General features: G+C 49.6%; 1 non-coding gene across 1 annotated transcript; it reads right to left on the bottom strand.

Annotated features, from left to right (window-relative positions):
- Positions 1–3,200: 3,200 nt before the first annotated feature.
- TRNAL-UAA (transfer RNA leucine (anticodon UAA)) lies at positions 3,201–3,284 on the bottom strand. Its single transcript has one exon. It is a non-coding gene; the product is annotated as a tRNA-Leu (tRNA).
- Positions 3,285–6,363: the final 3,079 nt, after the last annotated feature.

Consider the following 6,363-nt stretch of genomic DNA (forward strand, 5'->3'; position numbering starts at 1 on the left):
ACGCCGACGACCGCCGACGGCTAGCAATAGAAGAAGAAGGAGGCCTAGCGGTTAGATGCCCTCCACGTGGGTATGTGTCATTATAAAGAGGATGGAGAAGAAGAAGAAGAAGAAGAAGATGCCTTCGATTCGGACCGGGATGCCACTGAAGACCAGGGCCAGGAGAGTCCGACGAGAATTACGTGGCACGCCGTTTCCGCCGTCCTCAACCTCTATCAAGGAGTCAGGGCAAGGCATGGAGTCGACCACGACGTCCCTCGACGAAGAGGAGCGCCTTGTCAACGAACACCACGTTTCCAAGGACGTCATGCGAGGCATCCAGAACACGCACCCGATGTGGTTTTGTTGCGCTGACGTCGGGCCCGCGGTCGATCGAGCAGCAGAGGATCCACCCAGGAGGTCAACGCGCTGGCCGACCAGAGGAAGGCCGCCGCAGAGTCGAGCTGGATCGAGGAGAGTGGTGGATACGTGTTCCAGAACTAGACGATGCCCTCATCGTCCAGCTCTGGTGGCACACCCTTCTGTGGGCCACACGGTATCTACCGGCGTGAGTGTATTCTTTGTTTACATCGCTTTTTCTTATCTTTCTTCATTTTTCTTCTGCTCACTGTACCTTTTTTGCGTTCCGCCTTTGTTTGCACCCGCTCATGCCCCGGTACATTTTTTCAGTATAGAGGAGGCCTCCACGCTCCTGAATGACCATGGAGTCGCGGTTTGACAAGCGGCTGGCGGGACCGACTGAATCGAACTGCCGCGTTCACGGATTCCGGCCCCTATGGTGGCGCCCACGGCGCCACTGCGCATGCTCAGTCATTGTACTACAGATATCCCATCAATAATTAAATAACGGAGAACGAGGAGGGAGAACGTTGCTAACTTTCATATGACAACTGCACTGTCGCTTGCTGACGCTAGCTGCGCTTTATTCTTCAGTGCTCTGCAGTACGACATCATCAGTTTCGCTGTCTAGGATCACAATACACTCATAGCTTTGATAAAGTTGTCCTTCAAATGTTTTGCCTTCAGAGCCATTCACTGTGACGCACTTCATGCGGTGGAAACACCCTAACGTGATGATTTTTATGTGCCTTCCTGTTTTAAGTTAGTTCTGCTGCCCGCGGTTTCCGTGAAGCTTTCGTGAAGCTTTGTATAAATATGTATGCACCATCCAGACGTAAACCTTACCCGTCGCGACCATCGGTTTGAGTGCCACCTTTGAGGGACATTCGCCGCTTCGTTCTTGAATTGTATCTCTACGAGGGACGTTCGTAGCCAAAGATTCGCGCACTGACCTGCCGGCCGAGAAGAATACGAAAGCGGGCGCTCTCCAGACGGTAAGGCCACATGATGCAGGCAGGACTGGCTCGTACTTATGTAGGGACTACTTTTGCACCCTGGAGGAGGGCGTGAACGTTTCGCTGAGCGGATCGACACGCCCGTTTTTGTGTATGCCGATGCCGCAAACAAGTGAGAGCACGCGATTGCAAAACGCCAAAGTTACAAGTCGCGGGTTCCCCTTTATATTGCTTGTGCCTGTGGGCTCAATATCGCGAGACTGAAGGAGGCAGAGCGCGCCATTCCACAGAGCCAGTTGTATCGGGAGAATGAAGAGCAAGATACGCCTTTTGATGCAAGAACGCATCCAGTGCCTCTATTCGCGGACCTCGGTGTCCATTACATCCACGGTTTTCTGTCTGAGCGCAAAAATAAAGGATAGATACAGTACAATGTCTTCTGCCTTTGCTTCGAAAAGGCTGATTTCTTCTTTACTGTCTGCTTAACACCGTGAGCCAGAAGTGCTCATGTGATGTTGATCATCGTCGTTTTTACAGCGATCATCATCCAGGTTATATTCCCGGTTCAACAAAGGCGTAGATGTGGTAGTGATTTCTAATCACCCTGCGTTGCGCCAGGCGCGACTGGCCTGCATAAAAATTGAAACCTGATTGTTCCACGTAAACGCCTGCTGCCCTCAACTACATTTTTGTTCCGTTGGTTTCTACGTTGTCACGCTAAGAGACGACCGGTTCTTTATTGTGCGTGTTACGTGGCCTGTGCAAGGCCATTTTTTCGTGTTAATTTTAGTACCAGGTCAACGCGCATTTGTTAAGACCGACCGACCGACCGACCGACCGACCGACCGACCGACCGACCGACCGACCGACCGACCGACCGACCGACCGACCGACCGACCGACCGACCGACCGACCGACCGACCGACCGACCGACTGACTAACTGATTTTTAGGTGGCAGAGCAACATTGCGTACGGGCGCTTTTGCATTTTGCCGCCTTCAAAATGCTGGATCAATTTCTGCACTCCATCGACCCATGCCTCAGATCAAGATTGTCACCCAGACATCCTCTCCATCTTGAAGCTCTCGATCATCGACTTCGTCTAAACACTGCGTTTACAAACGGCTCACAGATGTTTCTTTTTAGTTCAAGCGAAATGTCCGTATTGCAACAACTGCGGCTTAGTAGATACAGTGGAGCACATTTTGTTAGAATACCTAGCGTGCGTCGAGGAGCGTGCACATTATGAGCGTCTTATGGAATCAGTGGCTCAAGTGCCTCTAACACTGGACTGTGTATTAGGACCCCTGGCCTGCCATAGACAGCAGAGACGCGCTAATGAGCAGGTGTGTCATTAGACAGGAAGGAATTTTATTCAACCTCTCTACAGAGCTCACGATGAGAACGCTTTTGCATTCAAAGCACGTAAGCAATGTTGAGGCGCCCTTCGTTTTTGTCGTTCCCTTCACCTCAGCTCAAATGTGCGTAGTCGCTTGCGCTGACGCCCTGAGCGAGATTCCTATTGGTACCAAAGCGATGGTCTACCATCTCCATTGAGTGGTTGAGAACTTGAAGGAGTTAAAATATGTGTTTTAGCGGCCAAAAGCGACACATGTGGAAAATGAGGGACACCATATAGCGGAGGGCTCCGGAATAATTTAGACTAACTGTGGTTAATTGATTTGCGCTGACATTGCAGGGCGTGCGGGCGTTCCTCTGTACCGCCCCCATCGAAATATGGCAGGCGTGGCCGGAATCGAACCCGCGACCTTGGCATGAGTATCCGAACACCAAAGCCAGATGGGAAAAAAAACACGACAGAACTGCTTATTAAAAATGTGCAGTAGCGTTGCGCATGTATAGCGTTCACAATATCTCCAAAAGAAGCGAAAACTAAAAAAATACTGTCAGAAGTGGGGTTCGAACCCACGCCCTCTTGCGAGGACCAGAGCTTAAATCTGGCGCCTTAGACCGCTCGGCCATCCTGACTACAAGATATGAGCTTTTATGACTATATATTCACTCTGTGTAAGTGTATGTGCGTACATGTATTTGCATGTTCAGATGAGTTTTCACATGCTTGGTGAGGCTACATTTTGCACTGCAGGAATGCATCAGCCTGCATTCTCCCTGTAGCCTCCTCCTCGTCGAAAAGCTGAGAGTGGCCGGGCTTAAAGAGACCCTGAAAAAATTCCGATGGGCATATTCTTGTGCAACACATCGGTACAATTTGTATTTGTGGGTATTCGGGTCAAATCTGAAAGCTCTGCGTGGACCCTATAATTTAGAATGAATTTTTAAAAATCTGTGCTCGCAGTAGGTCGCTACCGATTAGGGCGACACACCTCACCGCGTCCCCTACCGCGATGACGTCAGTGGGCACAAGGCACAGCCTTCAAGTATGGTGGCTACTTCAGAAGAAGGGCATATTTCAAACTCGCCCCGTGTGCCCACTGACGTCATCGGGATGCGTGGTGAGGTGTGTCGCCCTAATCGCTTGCGAGCTACTGCGAGCAGCCATTTTTTAAAAATTCGTTGTAAGTTATAGGTCCACGCAGAGCTTTCAGATTTGACTCGAATACCCACAAAAACCAGCTCTATGGATCTGTTGCACTAGAATATGCCCCTCGAAGTCATTTCAGCGCCCCTTTAAGTAACCGAGGCGCGTTTCGTCTGACCGATCTGTGCACGCTCGAAATCCTAGCGGCGACTGATGAAAACAATCTGCACGACAGTTTTCGACACCGTGGCCCTAGTAAACGCATTCAAAGCGATTAAAACGACGTTACCACTGCCAAGTATTTGCATGCTTTTTTCTAATGCAGGAATGTTTTTAGCGCTACATTTTCAGCTCTTTTTGTCCACAAAAACCGGCTGTGAGAATGTGGCCTAACATTCTCACTTTTAAAACAGAAGCGTGACGACGTTTAGCCTAGTGGCGCCACCTGGTGGTTAGTACGGGAACCGTTGTTGTCAACAAACCTACGCTCCTCTTAAGACTTTAGAGGGCAGAATCGTCACTCTATATAAAAAATTGGCGGGGGCTTAGCTTTGGTTAAGCCTGGTAGTTGCGAAAGCAGGTGTTTCATACTGCGAATGCAGCGCGTCTAGTGGTAAGAGCGCGGCGCGCCGTGCCAAGCGGATGCCGTTACCAGACGAGCTAAGTTGGAAGCCCGTCTCTCGCTCCTGGTATGACGTCACGCCATAACGTCAAGAGCTCCTGTAGCGGGAGGAGCGCGGCGCGCCGTGCCAAGCGGATGCCGTTACCAGACGAGCTAAGTTGGAAGCCCGTCTCTCGCTCCTGGTATGACGTCACGCCATAACGTCAAGAGCTCCTGTAGCGGGAGGAGCGCGGCGCGCCGTGCCAAGCGGCCGCCGTTACCCGAGGATCCGAGTTGGTAACCCGTCTCTCGCTCCTGGTATGACGTTAAGCTGTGACGTCACTAGGTATGTATGACGTACGGGGCCATTCTAAAGGTCAAACGTGCCAAGTGGCCGCCGCTACGTGAAAGGCCGTCCTTGGGAGTAGTATTGCTTTCGCAATAAAATAAAGCAAATTTATTTATCGTACCTTTTGTTATGGGCAAGATGAGACGAAGCAAAAGACCGGTGGCCCATTTATGGCCAGTGAACGCGCTGAGGAAGGCAGTAAGAACGAGGAATGCAGTACGAAATGAGGCGTCATCCATCGAAGGGCGCCGCCATATTTGCCGCCATGGGAATGCAACTTCGATCGTACTCTCCGTCCTATTGGCCGATGAGAATCGGCGGAATTTTTTCCAGCGGAAGAATTTTGTCCTGGACCGATCGGGCTTTCCGCTGGGTATTCCGGCAGAATCTCTGCCGAGGCAGCGGATTCCGCTCGCTCTCGCCGCCGAATTCCCAAGTGGGAACGCGCCTTAATGACTACCTCCAACTACACCACTATTACTACCGCGTGCAGATAGATGGCCATTGAAAAAAATAGATGCGAAAGAAAATATTGAAAAAATAGGCTTGTCGCAGTAACCACGTCTGCCCAAGTGATTGCTACAACTACAGATACACCCAATGCCACCCATGTCAACGGGCATGCAGGTCATAGAAGCTTAACCGAAAGGACACTTGCTCATATAATAGTTAGCTCGCATAAGTGTGACAAGAGCAATAACAGCGTTTCTGAACATTGACTTTAAGGACGTACGCACCGCAGCGCAGAAGTAAAGTATACAGACTGATATTAAATACACCCCCCAGAGGTAAATTTTATCCACTTATGAATGCATAATATCCTCAGAAGGACCAAAGAGACTCTCCTTGAATATTTGAAATCGTTGCAGCTTTTTATGCTTTAGGAACTCACAGTTCCTTCCTTTGCGGCATTTAACTTCCTTTGACGAAACAGTTCACCTACAGCACATTTCAGTATTCTGCACTGAGCAATGTGTCACATTGAATTAGCGAGCAATTTTGCTAAGTTCGATGCAAATGGGCAAAAGTTGCGTCAGTGTGTCAGAAATTTTTGGGTTTCAGGGGGTTACTGAGTATGAACGCAATGTTTGCTGCGTTAGGTTATAGGCTGCACATTTCGACTGCACTGCCAGTTTCTAGGGTGTCGGTTTCGGCTATTTCTCCATAACGTTCCCCCGCCCACCAATTCAGACACAGAGACTGCCGTGGTATGCTGCTAAAGGAATTTAATTCTGCGTAATTTTTATTAGTAGGCCAACCACTAAAGGATACTTTTGTTCTCTGGCCATGACGCGCCAGGGACCGCGTGGTTTAAAATTCTTTTGTACACAGTCGCTTGAAATAAACAAGTTTCAGTGAACATGTAGCACTGCGCTTTGCAAAATACTCTTATCTGTCATTAATCGTAGAACCGGCAGCCAACGGAACAGGGATTTTCTGAGTGTGGTCAACGGCTGTACGTAATTGGTGATTAATCATTGAATCGGTTAATATACTGGCTTACAGCCTACTTTTGCGTTCACAGCCCTCATCCATTTCATCCCCCCTCCCCCATCCCCCCCCCAAAAAAAAAAAAAAATTGCACAAAAGTCGAGTTTCTTAACTATAGGATGCTTAT

Source organism: Amblyomma mixtum, chromosome 3 (genome assembly GCF_055824585.1).
Source record: "Amblyomma mixtum isolate Tamu chromosome 3, ASM5582458v1, whole genome shotgun sequence".
Lineage (NCBI taxonomy): Eukaryota > Metazoa > Arthropoda > Arachnida > Ixodida > Ixodidae > Amblyomma > Amblyomma mixtum.